The sequence below is a fragment of the Stegostoma tigrinum genome, chromosome 5, assembly GCF_030684315.1.
Source record: "Stegostoma tigrinum isolate sSteTig4 chromosome 5, sSteTig4.hap1, whole genome shotgun sequence".
Classification (NCBI taxonomy): Eukaryota; Metazoa; Chordata; class Chondrichthyes; order Orectolobiformes; family Stegostomatidae; genus Stegostoma; species Stegostoma tigrinum.
Genome location: NC_081358.1, coordinates 43,678,940 through 43,699,129, shown reverse-complemented (window position 1 = coordinate 43,699,129; position 20,190 = coordinate 43,678,940).

Genomic DNA, 20,190 nt, shown 5'->3' with positions numbered 1-20,190 from the left:
CTCAATTATCTGTTAAGAGATGGAAGATGTTGCTAACAGTGCTATAAGATTGCATTTGTTCAGCAATAATCTGCTCAGCCTATGCTCAACCAGACCAATTCAACCCTTGACCTCATTACAACCTTGGTTCAAACATGGACAAAAGAGCTGATTTCCACAGGTAAGGTGAGAGTGACAGTCTGCGAGTGACAGTAGCATTTGACTGACTGTGACATCAAGGATCCCTAGGAAAACTGAAGTCAATGGGAATCAGGGGAAAAGTTCTCTGCTGGCTGGAGTAACACAGTAAAGGAAGATGGTTGTGATTCTTGTCAATCATCTCAGCTCCAGGACATTGCTGCAGGTGTTCTTCATGGCAGTTTCTAGGTCTAACCACCGTGGTTAAATTAAAAAATATGTATTCTCTGTACACTCAGAGAATGCATCGGTGGATGTACAACGTGACCTTATACAGCTATCATAAGGGCGGCACGGTGGCTCAGTGGTTAGCACTGCAGCCTCACAGCGCCAGGGACCCAGGTTCGATTCCAGCCTCGGGTAACTGTCTGTGTGGAGTTTGCACATTCTCCCTGTGTCTGCGTGGGTTTCCTCTGGGTGCTCCGGTTTCCTCCCACAGTCCAAAGATGTGCAGCCTAGGTGGATCGGCCATGCTAAATTTCCCTTAGTGTTCAGGGGTGTGTGGGTTATAGGGGGTCTGGGTGGGATGCTCCAAGGGGCGGTGTGGACTTGTTGGGCTGAAGGGCCTGTTCCACACTGTAGGGAATCTAATCTAATCTAATAACTGTGCAGTTTTACTCAGTGATGTGTTAGTTGTCATTGTGCATGAATATATGTCAATGTCATTGTTATGTGGCTCTTGTCAGTATCTGAGTTGTCAGCTTGTGCAATAAGTTGTTGCTATGCAATTCAGATATACTGTCAATTATTTTTGCAGGCCTTGACTATTGCTTGCTACAACATCATATGACCCAGGCTAGACACAATGATGACGCATCTTTCCATGAATCCATGTGTTTGTGTGATGTGTTGTATCCGGAGGTTGGTAGGGTGGTATGTGAGGACTAGGGGGATTCTCACCCCACCAACCTCTGGATACAACGCATCATCCTCTGACACTTCCGCCATCTACAATCCGACCCCACCACCAAAGGCATTTTTCCCACCCCACCCTTGTCTGCCTTCCGGAGAGACCACTCTCTCCGCGACTCCCTTGTCCGCTCCACACTGCCCTCCAACCCCACCACACCCAGCACTTTCCCCTGCAACTGCAGGAAGTGCTACACCTGCCCCTAAACCACCTCCTTCACCCCCATCCCAGGCCCCAAGATGACTTTCCACATCAAGCAGATGTTCACCGGCACATTCGCCAATGTGGTGTACTGCATCCGCTGTACACAGTGTGGCTTCCTCTACATTGGGGAAACCAAGGGGAGGCTTGGGGACTGCTTTGCAGAACATCTCCGCTCGGTTCGCAATAAACAACTGCACCTCCCAGTCGCGAACCATTTCAACTCCCCCTCCCATTCCTCAGACGACATGTCCATCATGGGCCTCCTGCAGTGCCATAATGATGCCACCCGTAGGTTGCAGGAACAACAACTCATATTCCACTTGGGAACCCTGCAGCCCAATGGTATCAATGTGGATTTTACCAGCTTCAAAATCTCCCCTCCCCCCACCTGCATCCCAAAACCAGCCCAGCTCATCCCAGCCTGCCTAACCTGTTCTTCCTCTCACCTATCCCTTCCTCCCACCTCAAGCCGCACCTCCATTTCCTACCTACTAACCTCATCCCGCCCCCTTGACCTGTCCGTCCTCCCCGGACTGACCTATCCCCTCCCTACCTCCCCACCCATACTCTCCTCTCCACCTATCTTCTCCTCTATCCATCTTCAGTCCGCCTCCACCTCTCTCCCTATTTATTTCAGAATCCTCTCCCCATTCCCCTTTTCTGATGAAGGGTCTAGGCCCGAAATGTCAGCTTTTGTGCTCCTGAGATGCTGCTTGGCCTGATGTGTTCATCCAGCTCCACACTTTGTTATCTTGCACTCTGTAATTGACCATTTCATCAAATATACTTTTGTGCATCAAATCAAGAATTCCATTGGTGAAAAAGATTGTGACACATTGAGCACCATATTCAGTATATTCAGTGTAACTTGACAAATTGTGTCTGACAATAGTCCATAGTATACGAATATATCCTTTCGACACGAGCAGAAAACAGGGTTCTCAACATATTACATCTTCTCCTTACTACCCTCAGTCAAATGGTCTCGCAGAATACACTGTTGGCAATGTAAAATCTGTGATCATTAAAAGTGAAGTGACTTGCCAAGATCCATGGATAGCTTTGTTAAATCTACATGGTACTCCTCTAGGCAGCATTTTACCTGCACTGGCGGTTCTCAGGAAGACATTTCCACACACTTCTTTGCTCCCATGCTCTAAAGTCCCACCATGGGTGCATGATGTGCTGTTGGAAAGACAGGAGAATGTGGTACAAGAGCTGGGTTCTCCAGCGTCTGCAGTTCCCATTATCTCTGATCACAATTACAGAGTGCAATCGTGTTCTTGGATATAGAAAACATTCACAATTTCGCACCGTGGTTCAGAATAAATCTTGAGTAGAATGAGGAGTTCTCTTGACTGTTTAGGTTGATTGAATGACATATGTTCATCTGACTTGGATTAGTTGATCAATGTCCTTATTAATGTCAGAACAACATATGGACTCGTATGCCAGTCTTTTGGTTTCTCCAGGGCTGATGTGACCTATATGAATATACTTTAGAGTCCCACAGCGCAGAAACAAACTCATCAGCCCAACTTGTCCTTACTAACCAATTTTCTCAAACTAAACGAGTCCCATTTGCTTGCATTCAGACCATATCCCTTCAAACCTTTCCTATTCATCTACTGTTCAAATTTCTTTCAAATGCTGTAACTGTACTTGGAACTATCACTTCCTCAGGCAGTTCATTTCATATATGAGCTGCCCTCTGTGTGAAAAAGTTACACATTAGGTTCTTTTTAAATCTTTCTCCTCTCAGCTTAAAATTATGCCCTCTAGTTTTGAACGCCCTTTCCAGGAAAAAAGACCTTTGCTATTCAGCTTATCTATGCCCCTCATGATTTTATAGATCTTTTCTGCATCTTTTCCAATTTAATAATATTTTTCCTATAGAAGGGCAACCAGAACTATACACAATACTCCAAAAGTGGCCTTACTAACATCCTGTACAGCTGCAACATGATGCCCAAACACCAATATACAATGCTCTGAAAAATGAAGACAAGCATGCCAACACCTTCTTCACCACCCTGTCTACCTGTGACTCCATTTCAAGGAACTATGCACGTGAACCGTTAGGTTTCTCAGTTCTACAATACTCAACAGGGCTCTACCCTTAACTGTGTAAGACCTGTTTTTGTCTGCCTTACCAAAATGCGCTACCTCACATTTATCTAACGTATGCTCCATTTATCACTCCTCGGTCCATTGGCCCAGTTAATCAAGATCCAGTTGTACTCTTAGATAACTTTCTTCACTGTCCAGTATGTTACCAATTTTATTGTCGTCTTCAAGTTTACTAACCATGCTTTCTATATTCTCATTCAAATCATTTTTATAAATGATAAGCTACAGTGGACCCAACAATGATCCCTGCAGAAACCTCTCCTGTAACTTACCCACCACTGACATCAGACTCACCGGTCTACAGTTCCCAGACTTCTCCTTGCAGTTTTTCTTCAGTAAATGCACAACAGTAGCCACTCTCCAGTCTTTGGGTGTCTCACCCATGTCTGTAGATTATGCAAATATCTCAGCTAAAGGCCCAGCAATTTCTTCCCTAACTTTCCACAATGTCCTGGGGTATACTTGAGTAGGTCCCAGAGATTTATCTATCTTTATGCGGTTTAAGACCTCCAGCATCTTCGCTTCTATAATGAGAACTGTTTTTGAGCTATCAATATTTATTTCCTCGAGTTTCTTAGTTTCCATGTCTTTCCCCACTGTAAATATTGAACAAAATATTCATTTAGTATCTCTCCCATCCCCTGTGGTTCCACACATGGATGAGCTTATTGATTTAAGGGGATTTTCTCTCCCTAGTTTCTCTTTTGCCCTTAATGTACTTGAGGAACCTTTTGGATTCTTCTTAACCTTATCTGCAAAGGCTATCTCAGCTTTCCTGATTTCCTTCTTAGGTATGCCCCTACTCCTGTTATATTCCTCAAGAGATTCACTCGACCCCAAGTGTCTACACCTGACACATGACTCCTTCGTTTTCTTGACCAAAAGCCTCAATATCTGTAGTCATCTAATGTTCCCGACATCTACGAGCCTTGCAGGAACATATTGTCTCTGAACTCTCATTCTCTCACTATTGAAATCTTCCTACTTTCCAGTCATCCCTTTACCTGTCAAAAGTCTGACCCAATCAACTTTTGAAAATACCTTACTGATACTGTCAAAATTAGTCTTGCTCCAATTTAGAATTTTAACTTTTATACAAAGCCTATCTTTTCATATAGATCATTTAAAACTAAAAGAATTTTGATTACTGGTCCCAAAGTGCTTACCCACTAACACTCCTGTCACTTGCCTTGCCTTATTTCCCAATAGGAGATCAAGATTTACTCCTTCTCTAGTAGGTACATCTACATATTGATAAAGAACATTTCTTGAGTATATGTAACAAATTCCTTCCCATCTAATCCCTGAGCATTATGGTAGTCCCAGTCTATGTTTGGATTTTTTTATGTCCCCCTACTATTACAACCCTAACATTCCTACACATACCTGAGATTTCCATACATACTTGCTCCTCAGTTTCCCACTGATTTTTGCTGGGCCTATAGTACAATCCCATCAAGGAGATCATCCCTTTCTTATTTGTGAGTTCCTCCTATATAGCTTCACTGGACAATCCCCAAGGCATATCCTTTCTAAGTACAGCAGTGTTGTTTTCCCTAAAAACACCACTCCTCCTTATCTTTTGCCTGTCTTTCTATCCTTCCTATAGCATCTACACCCTGGAACAGTGAGCTCCCAGTCCTGACCCTCCATCAGCCATGTTACTGTAATAGCTATCAATTCCCAATCCAATGTTCCTATCCATAGCCTGAGTTCCAACTTGCCTGCCAGGCCTCATGCACTGAAATAAATGCGGTTAATTTTGTTTTCACTGAGGAACAGGAGAATATTGTAGAGGAGACAGCTGAGTTACGGGCTACTAGAATGGAAAGGATTAAGGTTAGTAAGGAGGAGGTGTTATCAATTCTAGAAGGTGTGAAAGTAGATAAAACCCCTGGGCCAGATGGGATTTTTCCGAGGATTCTCTGGGACGCTAGGGAGGAGGTAGCGGAGCCTTTGGCCTTGAACTTTGAATCGTCATTGTCTACAGGTTTAGTACTAGAGGAATGGAAGATCGCAAATGTTGTGCCGTTGTTCAAGAAGGGCAGTAGGGATGGCCCAGCTAATTATAGACCTGTGACCCTTACGTCTGTTGTAGGCAAAGTTTTGGAAAGGATTATAAGAGATAGGATTTATAATCATCTAGCAAGCAACAATTTGATTGGAGATAGTCAGCATGGGTTCGTCAAGGGCAGGTCGTGTCTCACACACCTCATTGAGTTTTTTGAGAAGGTGACCAAGCATGTGGATGAGGGTAGGGCAGTTGACGTGGTGTACGTGGACCTCAGTAAAGCCTTTGAAAAGGTTCCACATGGTAGGCTATTGAAGAAAATACAGAGGCATGGGATTGAGGAAGATTTAGCAGTTTGGATTAGAAACTGGCTTTCTGTAAGATGGCAATGAGTGGTGGTTGATGGAAAATATTCAGCCTGGAGTCTGGTTACTGGTGGTGTGCCACAAGGATCTGTTTTGGGACCACTGCTGCTCATCATTTTTATAAATGACTTGGATGCAGGCATAGGTGGATGGGTTAGTAAGTTTGCAGAAGACATTAATGTCAGTGGAGTGGTGGACAGTGTGGAAGAATGTTGCAGGTTGCAGGGAGACTTGGATAAACTGCAGAATTGGGCTGAAAGGTGGCAAATGGAGTTCAATGCAGATAAATGTGAGTTGATTCACTTTGGGAAGAATAATAGGAAGGCAGAATACTGGGTCAATGGAAAGATTCTTGGTAGTGTGGATGTGCAGAGGGATCTTGGTGTCCATGTACATAGATCCCTGAAAGTTACCACCCAGGTTGATAGCGCTGTTAAAAAGGCTTACGGTGTGTTAGGTTTTATTGGCAGAGGGATTGAGTTCCGGAGCAGTGATGTCATGCTGCAACTGTACAAAATGCTAGTGTGGCCTCACTTGGAATATTGCGTGCAGTTCCGGTCGCTCCATTACAGGAAGGATGTGGAAGCATTGGAAAAGGTGCAGAGGAGATTTACCAGGATGTTGCCTGGTCTGGAGCGAAGGTCTTATGAAGAAAGGCTGAGGGACTTGGGTCTGTTCTCGTTGGAGAGAAGGAGGCTAAGAGGGGATTTAATAGAGACTTACAAGATGATGAGAGGATTAGATAGGGTGGACAATGAGAGTCTTTTTCCTAGGATGATGACTTCAGCTTGTACAAGGGGGCATAGCTACAAATTGAGGGGTGATAGATCTTGGCTTTCATTAACAGGGGGATTGAGTTTAAGAGTCGTGAGATCTTGTTGCAGCTCTATAAAACTTTGGTTAGACCGCACTTGGAATACTGCGTCCAGTTCTGGGCGCCCTATTATAGGAAAGATGTGGATGCTTTGGAGAGGGTTCAGAGGAGGTTTACCAGGATGCTGCCTGGACTGGAGGGCTTATCTTATGAAGAGAGGTTGACTGAGCTCGGTCTCTTTTCATTGGAGAAAAGGAGGAGGAGAGGGGACCTAATTGAGGTATACAAGATAATGAGAGGCATAGATAGAGTCGATAGCCAGAGACTATTTCCCAGGGCAGAAATGGCTAGCACGAGGGGTCATAGTTTTAAGCTGGTTGGTGGAAAGTATAGAGGGGATGTCAGAGGCAGGTTCTTTACGCAGAGAGTTGTGAGAGCATGGAATGCGTTGCCAGCAGCAGTTGTGGAAGCAAGGTCATTGGGGTCATTTAAGAGACTGCTGGACATGCATATGGTCACAGAAATTTGAGGGTGCATCCATGAGGATCAATGGTCGGCACAACATTGTGGGCTGAAGGGCCTGTTCTGTGCTGTACTGTTCTATGTTCTATGTTCTATGTTCTATGTTCTAGATTTAAGACCGATGTCAGAGGCAGGTTCTTTACTCAGGGAGTGGTAAGGGCATGGAATGCCCTGCCTGCCAATGTAATTAATGCAGCCACATTAGGGGCATTTAAACAGTCCTTGGATAAACATATGGATGATGATGGGATAGTGTAGGGGGAGGGGCTTAGATTAGTTCACAGGTCGGCGCAACATCGAGGGCCGAAGGGCCTGTTCTGCGCTGTATTGTTTTATGTTCTATGTTCTATGTAATTCTTCAGCGTTACTTCTTTGTCAATTGTGCTCTTGCCTGCCTTGTTTATTTAACTTGGTCCCTTTAGCTTCCCAATTGGTCGCCAAGTTATAGGAAGGATATTACAAAGGTGGAGTGGGTTCAGAGGAGATTTACCAGGATGTTGCCAGGCATGGGAGGTTTAAATTATAAAGAAAGGCAAGATAGGCTAGGACTTTTTTCACTAGAGTGTAGGAGGCTGTGAGGTAACCTGATAGAAGTTCATAAAATAATGAGTGGTATAGACAGAATTAATGGTAGTTGTCTACTCCATAGGATGGGATTTCAAGACCAAAGAGCATATTTTTATAGTGGGAGGAGAGAGATTTAAAAATGACGTTACAGGCAGATTTTTTGCACAGAGGATGACTCACTTGTGGATTGAACTTCCTGAGGAAGTGGTGGACCTGGGTAAAATTACAACACCTAAAACACATTTGGGTAGATACATGAATAGGGAACGTTTGGAAGGATATAGGCCGGGGCATGCAGGTGGGACTAAGTTAGTTTGGGATTATGTTAAGCATGGGCTGGTTGGACCAAAGGGTCTGTTTCTGAGTTGAATGACTCTACGACTCAACTGTGTTCAATGTTATATATTCTATCATATCTTGATGTCAAATCTGCAGAGTTATGACTTCTTGCTAGGGTAGTGTGATTGAAATCAATCCTTACCATTCGTGGAAGGTTCTCAAATGTGAAAATTTGATTAAACCACTAGATTGCCCAGTTCCACTTAACTGTCAAATTGAGGTTAAAAGAATATACACAACAAGGTTTTTCATTAACAGGAAGATAACTATTTATTGTAATCAAACAACATTTCACCAATGACATCAAAGAATCATGTATTTCTAGCTAAAAAATATAACATAAATTTTGCCCCTTGTTCAAATTTCCATACACAGAACAGACACACAATGAGACAAGACAACACTTGGGTGGAGACAGAAAGAAAAATCAGAGGGACAGTTCTGGCAAGAGTTTCAGTTATGTGTTCTTTCAGGGTTCTTTTCATTCCTTCTGGTTGTTTGCTAATGGCTTGACATTGTGGATACCCTGTTTCTCAGTCTTTCATTCAGCGATTGGCAATTCATCCTTTCTGTGCCTCTGAAGGAGTTTTGTTTTCCCTTTCCTTTCATCAGGTGATCTGAGAGAGAACAACTCACAGAGAAAGGTTGGGGAGACTAGCTAAGGACTTTTATTTACTTCTCCACACAGGAAGGGATAGAGAGAGAAATGGATGCTTTCTCTCCACAGGCTGGATGTTTCTGCTGTATTGTCTATGCCCAAGGTTGTGGCCTTCTGTCAAGGAACCATCCAAGTGATTGTACTGTGCTGACCCCTCAACAATCTGGTCATGACTGAATAGAAATATAAAGACTGTCTCTGGGCTAAATTGCCCTGAACACATTCATGGTGCCATTCTGTGTAGAATTGTCCCTCAATCCTCCAGATAAGATAATATTGCAAACACAACTCATAAGGTGTTCCAGTAATTTGTTTTACGAACACCTTCTGAGACAGTTTCCTCAGATTAAAACAGGGTTTTCTCCAATTTGATTCCACAATCCAAAACAAAAGTGGCGTTTAGAACTTGTTTGCCCTTGAAGATTATATTCTTAGAGAATCCTACTTCATCGCTTAATGACAAAATCTAACACAAAACTTTGTGGACGTGCTGCATGTGCTCAGGCAACTGGATCACAATAATCTTCTTGAACTGATGCACTGTGCCATCCTCTAACATAACTTAGAATCATAGGTCCATACAAATGCTACATCCAGAAAGAGATCAAAAGGCCAACTGGTTAAATTAACCAAACACCCATTTCAATATCACTTTCCAGCAGCTGATATTTGCAGTTTACAGAGTTTCAGCTGCAGATAAAATTTCCTTGTAAATACGTTGAGGGTTTCCACCTCAATGACAAAACTGAACAGTGAATTCCAGAAACCCACCACCTTCTGTGTGAAAAGTTTTTCCTCATGTCCCCTCTAATTCTTCAACAATCACTTTCAATCTGTGCTGCCTAATGATTGACCTCTCTGCGAGGGTTCAAGAGTCTTCCTGGTCCACTTTTTCTAAGCCATTCATTACTTTGCGTGCCTCAATTATCATCTTGCAGTTTCCTCTGCTCTAAGGACAAACAACTCTGGCCTGTGCAAATTTTGCTCATGATTGCAATTTTCAAGTTTCTGTCAACATTCTTGTAACAGTCTATCAAGGCCAACTATCTCCTTCCTATAATGTGGTGACTAGAGCTGTAAACAGAACTCTAGATGTCGCCTAATTTATGTCATATATTATTCCGAAGTATCATCTCTGCTTTTCTGTTCAATATCTCATCCAAAGAAGGAAAGCGTCCCAAAAGTGTTCTTTACCACCTGATCTACCCATCATACACTTTCAGTAAACAGTGGATTAACACTCCAAGAGCTTTCATTTCCTTTACTTTTCTCAATACTTCTTGTTTTATGTGTATTCCATTGCATTATTTACCTTTCCAAATATAGACCCTCGCTGTTCTCTGCATTGAGTTCAATTTGTCATGTTTCTGCACTCAGCCAAACCACTAATAGCATTCTGGAGACAAAAACCAAGTTATTCAGCATCAACTTACCTGGCCAATTTTTCCCAATCATGGCTACCACATTTAAGTCCAAATTATTAACATATACAGTGAACAACAAGGAACCCATCACTGACCCCTTTGGAACACTACTGGAAACTGTTTTCCATTCACAAAACCGCAGTTAACCACTATCTTTCGTTTCCTGAGTCTTGTGTCTTTGAGTCTATTTTGGATCCAATTTACCACTTCTCCCAATATCCCATGGAATTTGATTTTCCTCAACAGTGGGCCCATGTCAAATGCCCGACTAAAATCCATGTAGACAACATTCACTGCACTAACCTAATCAATCAATCATTCTTCTTCAAAAAAAATGCAAGTAATTTAGTTAAGACTTCTCCTAACAAAGTAGTGGACAGATCTGCTTAATCTGTGCCCTTCCAATGAACAGTTAACCCTCTCTCTAAGTATTGATTCCAGTAACTTACTCACCACTGAGATTAGACTGACCAATCTGTAATTATTTAGCCTATCCCTGCAGCCCATAGGAATAATGGTACTCTTCACAGGCCTCCAATTCTTTGGCATCTCACCTATATCTAGTGAGGATTGGGAAGATGATCCTCAAAACATCTGAGATCGTTCTTTTAACAGCCTGGGATACAATGCAACTGGCCCTGGTTATTTGACTATCCTCAAGGATATTTAGCTTGAGGACATGTGAGGCTTTTGTGTGCACATCAATGGGCCTTTGAAGATGGTGCAGCAGTTACATAGGGTGGCAAAGAAAGCATGCGGAATGTTTTGCTTACTTAGTGAGGTATCGTTTACAAAAGCAGGGATATAGTCCTCAGGCTGTTTAAACACTGGTTAAGCCACAGCTAAAGTTTTCTGTATAGACAGCATGCACAGACAATTTACAAGAATGTTGTGAGAGCTTGAAAATTACAGCTATTGGGAAAGATTAGACAGGCTAGAGTGTTTTACTTAGAACAGAGGAAGTTGAGGAATAACTTAACTAAGGTACAAAATTATGAGGAACCTAGATAGAATAAACAGGCAAGACCTGTGTTCCCTGGCAGAGAGGTGAATTACCAGTGGCACGGGTTCAAGGAAATTTGGTGAAACTGAGTGAACATGAGTAAAAACATTTTCACCTAGCGAATGGTGGGTGTCTGGAATCTATTGCTCAGTTGGTGGACAAAGCGGAAACACTCAACTTCTTTAACAGGTAAGCTATAGCCTGCTAAACTAAAGATCAGGTGCCAGAAATTGGGAGTAGAATGAACGGCTAGGATTTTATTGGTTTGTGCAGACACAACAGACTGAATGGCTTTTTCTGTGCTCTAACATTTCCATTGTTTAACTTTTGGTAAGGCTAGGCCAGCATCTACCCAAATCCATATGAACTGAGTTAAGTTTAGTTACTCACAAATTAATTTAAAGTGAATGAATTACCTTTTATCTCTTTACAATTTGCTTCTGGCCTCTGACCTTGCTGCAAACATATTACATCAACTTGATGAAATAATCTTTGTGCGCGCTCCCTGAATGTTGTCACTAAAAAAAATCAAAGCATAAAGTTAATTAACCTAAGAAAACCTGGGCATATGTACTTTATGGCTGCAATAATGTTTTATGTGAATTTACAGCAGGTATGTTGTAAAGAACGTTTGCATTCAAATCTTAAACAAAACAGAAATCATTTTCAGATTGAAATAAAGTTATAGGTACTATAACAGTAACTAGCATGCAGTATGTGATTAGTGTTTCATGTCACGTACAGCTAAAAAAATGAAAGCAGGTTCAGCACAGAAAATCAGCATATTGTGTTTCTAACCATGTTTCAACAGTTGACAGGTTTACAGAGTTGATTTTGGATTTTCTGCTTACTCAAAGAAACTCAAAGAACAGTGCAGCAACCAGTGAAAGTTAATTATACTGGGAAAATGTAAGAGATCATATCGCTGTGTGATGATATAATGCCTTTTCGGAAAGCCAACGCTTCGAGGAAATCAACTTTCCCAAATGAAAAAGAAAAATTTATATGAAACTTAGGTCTGAATTTGTAATCAGCAATGAAGTAACAGTGGTACCGAGAGAGTGCTGCATTTCCCGAGGGTCATCCTTTGGATAAGACAGTAACCCAACATCCACCGAATAGATGTAAAATATCCCATGATATTGTTTTGAAATGGACAGGGGTGTTATCCGCAGCATCCTGGTAAATATTTATTCCTGGACTATCAACACTAAAACAGCTCTTCTGATTGTTCTCACATTACAGTTTGTGGAACCTTGCTTTGTTCAAATTATGTTACAAGTACCACATTCCAACAATGATTACAGTTAAAAAGACTGCTAAGTGTTTTGGTTCATTTGGAGATATAACAAGTGCAAACTCTTTATTTATAGTGTTAGACAAGAGGGTTCCAGATTTTAAGCCAGTGATATTCAGCAACTTGGTTTAAAGACAGGCATGGATGACAGTATGTCATCCTTGGATATAGAGTCTTTGGAAAGGATAGAGATGGGAATGAAAATGGTATGGGTTAGGATTTTTGGTTAAAGAATCAATCACAGCAATGAGGTAGGATGATATACTAAATGAAGCAGCAAATGAGGCTATAAGATTGAGTTCTGAAACATAAAAGAGACAGCGACATTATGTAGTGGTATGTGTTATAGACTCCCAAATAATTGGGAATGTACTAAGGAGGAAATACGTCAGCAAATTTCTGAGTGCAAAACTGAGTGCAATAACTCTCAGGGATTTCAGCTAACAACCATCAACTGGGATGCAAGCTGTGCAAAAGGCATCAAAGACACAAGATGTTTGAACTGCGCTCAAGAGAACTATTTTAACCAGCAACAAAATCAACAACAGAGGACATAATTTTGGATTTAGTCTGAGGAAGTGAAGCTGGGTAGGTGCATAAGTAAGAGTGCTGATCATTTGGAGATTGTGAACGTAATACCATTAGCATTATTGTGGAAAGATTCCAACACAGAACAAGAGGAAAAGTTCAAAACTGGAGGAAGACAAACTTTACAAGGCTGAGGGATAATCCAGAAAAAGTGGTCTGAAGACAGCTACTCAAACTAAAGGCTATCAGAGCTCAGTGAGAGGCATTCAAAAACATGATTCTAAAGGCACAGTATAGATATGTCCCAATAAAGTAAAAGGGTGATGCTCTGAAATTCCTTGGTTATCCAGAGGCATAAAGCAGGAAAATAGATCTTAAGACAATCTCAAAAAAATGTAATACTTTATGAAGCCTCAAGGAGTATAAAATGTATAGGGAAGGAGAGATAAAGAAAATTGTGAAAGCTAAGAGAGAAAAATATTGGCTGATAAAATTAAGAAAAATGCAAAGATATTTCATCAAAATATTAAGAGCAAGGGAACATTAAGGAAAAGGGAACTTAAGGAAAAGTTGGCAACTTGAATGTGGAAGATGTGGGTTGGGTTTTTTAATGAGTCCTTTTTCTTGGCCTTCATTAAGTAGAGGACTGATGCACACATTCTAGTCAAAGAAGAGCGTGAAATGTCAAATAAAATAAGCGGAATGAGAAGTGTTGAGGGACGGTCCTCCTCAAAGGTGAGTATCTTGGGCTGTTAAAGGAAGTCAAGGAGGAAACAACAGATTCTCTGAGGTTCATTTTCTATTTGTGATTATATACAGGCAAGGTGCATGAGGAGTGGAGGTCTGGAAACATTACCATTACTCAAATAGAATGTGAAGGATAGGCCAAATAATTATAGGCTAGTCAGTCTGTCTTCAGTGGCGGGCAAATTATTAGAATCAATACTGAAAAATAAAATTAACTGTTACTTGGAAACACACAGATTAAGCAATGATAGTCAGCTTAGTTTTGTTAAGGGAAGATTTTGTCTTACTAAATAAATTGGATTTTGTTGAGGAAGTGTCAAGGAATATTGATGAGGGTAGTGCAATAGATGTTGTCTACATGGATTTAAGTCAGGCACTTGAAAAAAAGTCCCAAATGGCAGACTGGTTCAGAAAAATTAAATTCCACAGGATAAAGAGGAATGTGATGATTTTGATTCAAAATTGGCTGAATGGCAAAAGACAAAAGGTAATGACTAACAGGCGTTTTTGTCAATGGCAACAGCTTTCCAATGGTATTCCACAGTCTCCATGCTAGGTCCCCTGCTTTTACTTTTTATTTAATTCCTTAGACATAAATGTTCGAGGCATGGTTGGCTAATTTGCAGGTAACACAAAATTTGGCCTTATAGTTGAAAATGGCTTTTGAGTGCAAGATTATGTTCATAGTTCAGTTGATGGGATGGATAAATGGCAAATAGAGTTTAAGATGGAGAATTGTGAAGCTGTGCATTTGGGAATGGCAAGCAAAGAGAAGAAACTAATGGGTAACTTAATTGAGGTGCACAAAATAATGAGTGGCTTGGATAGAGTGGAGCAGGAAGACCAGTTTTCCTTGGCAGAGAATTCAAGAATGAGAGGGCACGGAGTTAAGGTGATTGGCAGAAAGATTAAAAAGAACAGTAGGTAAAACATTTTCATACAGAGGTTGGTGGGTGTCTGGAATTCACTGCTCAGTTTGGTGATTGAGGTGTAAACTTTCAACTTACTTAAAAATAATCTGAATCTGCATCTGGAGCATTCTGATTTGATTTGATTGATTTCTTGTCATGTGTACTGAAATACAGTGAAAAGCATTGTTTACAAGCAATACAGGCAGATCACAGCAAGCAAATAATGTACAGATCAAAAGACTTAAGTGCATACAGGTTACACTGCAGTTACATTATTTGAGGCTACAGTCCGTTCAGCAATCTGATAACGGCCTGAAAGAAGCTGTTCCTGAATCTGCTCTTGCGTCTGTTCAGGCTTCTGTATCTTCTGCCTGCAAGGTTATGAACCAGTTGCTGGGAAGTCTAAATAGAATGTGCAGCTAATTTAATCAGCTAGTATAGATAAAATGCACTGAATGGCCTGTTTCTGTGCTGTGACCTCTTTGTGGTATGTCCCTAGTCATGATAGTTAATGCAAAAACAGAAGCTGGAAAAGCTCAGCAGGCCTGGTGGCATATGTGAAGAAAAAAAAAATCACTGTTAACATTTTGGGTCCAGTAATCCTCCCTCAGAATGGTTTTTATTTAAGATAATTAGTGGTTTGAAAGACCTAGTTTGGAAATATACATGACAGTGTGGAAGGTTTAGACAAACAGGAAGCGAGAGTAGAAAATTATGAAGGGTTTTTGTAGATTAAATAAGGAGAACTTGTTTCCTGGAGGACCAGCATCCAAAGGATAAAGATTTAAAACACCTGGTGGAAGAGAGTGAGGCTGGTGTGGGAGATAAAAATTTCATATTTTGTATGTGGATTATAATAATCTTCAATGCGCTGCCTGAATGGTAGGTGGAAACCAGCTCAAAAGTAAATTTCAACAGTGATTAAGGTAAATCCTTGGAAAAAATTGTTGTCCTCTTAGACTGTGCAGGAGTGTTTGACTAATGGATAATGGCCCCAGAGAGCTACCATAAGCACAAAATGGCCTTTTCTGAGCTAAATTATTTGATGTTTTAATGGTTCAGCCTGCATGCAAATGTCCTCCAAAAGAACAACTGCAGTTTTAAAATTAGTAAGAAAAATGTGCAGAAAAATTTCCTTACCAACAGAAAATACCTTCTTAATATAGTAATCAGGTCATTACTAATAATACTTCTGAAACTGAAATAGGAAAGAAAACCTGACAGCTCATTTTGGATATTGACATGTCGACATGAAACCAATGATATTGTGATTGACATCACCCTGGAAGCTGCCTTCACCAAACAACAGCACCAACAACTTTCATTTAGAGCACCTTTATCCTAACAAAACAATCCTAAACTGCTTCAGGAGATCATTACAACCATAAAACAAAATTTGACAACAAGCTATCTAATGTGAGGTATCCCTGCATTTGGGTGGGCTTCCTCTTTGGGTCTTAAAACAAGTTGCTAGTCAGATATGTGATGCACTGATTGTAATTTGCCTAAAATCCATAGATTCAGGGTTTTGTGCCATTAGATTGTGAATAAAGAATTTAACTTCGTTATTCATCAAAGAAGGAGAGAGAAAGGAAGAAACTAAGGTCAGTTAGCATGAAATCTATCACAGGAAAAATGTTACAAATTATTATTGAAAATGTTTAGCAGGGCACATTATTATGTAATCTCACCTCCCGTCTATGCAATTTCAGATGGTTCCATGTGCTGAAGAGAAACTAGTTGGCAACAATTCTCACTGAAGGGGTTCAAGATTAAAAAGGAAAACATCTTAGATAAATGTTGGCACTTAAAGTTGAAAAGGCATTGGGCTGGATAAAATGCATCCAAATGTATTGAAGGAAGTGAGAGAACAAACTATAGCGACGTTGATCATAATCTGTTAGTCTTCCCTGGGCTCCAGTGAGGTGCTGGAAGACTGGAGAATTGCAACTATTATGGCCTTATTCAAGAAAGGTTGGAAGGATAAATTGCAGATCCAACAATTTTACTTCAGTTGTGGGGAATCTTGTAGAAACAGTTAATCAGGATATAAGGGTAGCAATCACATGGAAGAAGGGGTGTTGATTAAGAAAAGTCAGCTCATATTTCTAAAGGGAAAACAATGTTTGACTAGAGATAATAGGAATTGCAGATGCTGGAGAATCCGAGATAACAAGGTGCGGAGCTGGATGAACACAGCAGGCCAAGCAGCATCTTAGGAGCAGGAAAGCTGACGTTTTGGGCCTAGACCCTTCATCAGAATTGGGAGACGGAAAGAGGGTTCTGAAATGAATAGGGAGAGAGGGGTAGGTGAATCGAAGATAGATAGAGGAGAAGATAGGTAGAGAGGAGACAGACAAGTTAAAGAGGCGGGAATGGAGCCAATAGAGGTGAGTATAGGCAGGGAGGTAAGGAGGAGATAGGTCAGTCCAGGGAGGGTGGGCAGGTCAAGGAGGCGGGATGAGGTTAGTAAGTAGGAAATGAGGTGGGAGGAGGGGGTAGTTGACAGGAAGAACAGGTTAGGAAGGCAGGGAGGAGCTGGGCTGGTTTTGGGATGCGGGTGGGGGGAGGGGAGATTTTGAAGCTTGTGAAATCCACATTGATACCATTGAGCTGCAGGGTTCCCAAGCGGAATATGAGTTGCTGTTCCTGCAACCTACGGGTGGCATCACTATGGCACTGCAGGAGGCACAGGATAGACATGCCGTCTGATGAATGGGAGGGGGAGTTGAAATGGTTTGCGACTGGGAGGTGCAGTTGTTTATTGCGAACCAAGCGGAGGTGTTCTGCAAAGCGGTCCCCAAGCCTCTGTTTGGTTTCCCCAATATAAAGGAGGCCACAAAGGATAGAGCAGATGCAGTATACCGCTTAAGTGAACCTCTGCTTGATATGGATGGTCTTCTTGGGGCCTGGCATGGGGATGAGGGAGGAAGATGGGGGCAGGTGTAGCGCCTCCTGCAGTTGCAAGGAAATGTGTCGGGTGTGGTGGGGCCGGAGAGGAGTGTGGAGCAGACAAGGGAATCACGGAGAGAGTGGTCCCTCTGGAAAGCTGACAAGGGTGGGGAGGGCCTGCCCCCACACCTCCTTCCTCAACCCCCACCCAGGCCCCAAGAAGACTTTCCACATCAAGCAGAGGTTCACTTGCACATCCGTCAATGTGGTATACTGCATCCGCTGTACCAATTGTGGCCTCCTCCACATCGGGGAAACCAAGCGAAGGCTTGGGGATCACTTTGCAGAACACCTATGCTCGGTTCACAATAAACAGCTGCACCTCCCAGCTGCGAACCATTTCAACTCCCCCTCGCATTTCTCAGACGGCAGGTCCATCCTGTGCCTCCTGCAGTACCACAACGACGCCACCCGTAGGTTGCAGGAACAGCAACTCATATTCCACTTGGGAACCCTGCAGCCCAATGGCATCAATGTGGACTTCACAAGCTTCAAAATCCCTCCTCACCCTACTGCATCCCAAAACCAGCCCAACTCGTCCCTGCCTCCCTAACCTGTTCTTCCTCTCACCTATGCCCTCCTCCCACCTCAAGTCGCACACCCATTTCCTACCTACTAACCTCACCTCGCCCCCTTGACCTGTTCATCCTCTCTGGATTGACCTATCTCCTCCCTACCTCCCCACGTACACTCACCTTTACTGGCTCCATCCACACCTCTTTAACTTATCTGTCTCCTCTCCACCTATTTTTTCCTCTATCCATCTTCTATCCACCTCCCCCCTCCCTATTTATTTCAGAGCCCTCTTCCCCTCCCCCATTTCCAAAGAAGGGTCAAGGCCCAAAACATCAGCTTTTCTGCTTTTAAGATGCTGCTTGGCCTGCTGTGTTCATCCACCTCCACACCTTGTTATCATGTTTGACTAAATTGCTCAAATTTTTTGAAGAGATAACAGAATGTTTTGATGAGGATAAGGCTGATGATATGGATTTCCAGAAGGTGTTTAATCCAATGCCACACAATAGACTTGTGAAAAATGTTTTAGGTCTGATATAAAAATGAGCAATTTATCATTGTGGATACAAAATTATCTCGTTGATGGGAAACAAGGAGTCGTAGTCACGAAATAGTTTTCAGGTTGGAGGAAGGTTCATAGTGGAGATCCCTCGGGATCCGTATCAGAGCTTTCGTTTTTCCTGGTATGTATTAATGATCCAGATCTCGGTGTGAAGGGGACAATTTCAAAGTTTTTAGATGACACAAAACTTGGCAGAATTGTAAATTATGAGGAAGACAGTGTGGAACTCCAGAAGGGCAAGTTGGTGGAGTGGGTGGAAAGATAGCAGATAGGGTACATACAGAGAATTGTGAGATGATGCAATTTGTTTGGAAGAACATTAAATGTCAATACAAATAGGGAGTAAAATCCTAAAGAGGGTGCAGGAACAGAAGGGCCTGGATGTACATGTGTACAGGTCATTAAAAGTGGTAGGACAGGTGGAAAGAGCATTAAGAACGCATGTAATATTTTCAGCTTCATTAATAATGGCACCAGGGTAAAAGAGCAGGGAAATGATGTTGAACTTGTACAAGATACTTGTCAGACAACAACTGAGGTATTATGCACAGATGTGAATACATTAGAATGAAAAAGCAATTTACGAGAATGGTTTCAGGAATGAGACACTTCAGTAATGAAGATAGATTGAAGAAGTTGGGACTGTTCTCCCTAGAGAGAAGAAGGCTGAGAGGAGATTTGTTAGAAGTTTTCAAAATCATGAGCAGCTGGACAGAATAGGTGGGGAGAAACTCTATTCACACAAAGGAGGGTGATGTGAAAAGATTTTTTTTCATGCAAGGGAGAAAGGTATAGAATGTTCTGCATGGAAATGTTATGGAGCCAGATTTAAATGAGGCATTCAAGAAGGCATTAGGTGAGTATTTTAACAGAAATATTATGCAGGGATATGGGGAAAGGGCAGGAGATTGACACTATGGAAGAGAACAAGTACAATCACAATGGGCTGAATGCCCCCAACTTGTGCCATAACAGTTCTGTGATTATATACCCTCTGGGTTAGGTGAGACTTGAAACTGGAGTCTCTGACCCAGGTGTAGGGCGCACTGCCACTGCCATAGAACACTGCAGATGGATGTCACATTAGCACTCTTAAGAATTTAAACACATGTAAATGCTGATTGATTTGGTTTGTTGGACAATTAGGCAACACAGTTTTAAGTGATGTGGCTTACTTTTAGCAACAAAACAATGCATTGTGTTTAATTTCATGGTCTTACCCTCCTAGTCTTATGACTACCTGAATTGACATGAATGATAAAGAGTCATAGACTCATACAGCACAGATCCTTCAGCCCAACCATAATTCCAAACTCAACTATCCTACCTTCCTGGACTTCGTTCATATCCCGCCAAGCGTTTCTTATTGTGCACTTATTCAAATGTTTTTTAACTGTTGTAGCTGAACCTGCATCCACTCCCTCACTCCTTACTTCTCAGAGTACTTGCACTGCATGGACTCCAGTGGTCGAGTAAGATCACCATCCCAAGGACATGTAGTAATGAGCAGTTAATGTTAAACTTACCAGGAACCTTTTCATCAAAGCTCCAAA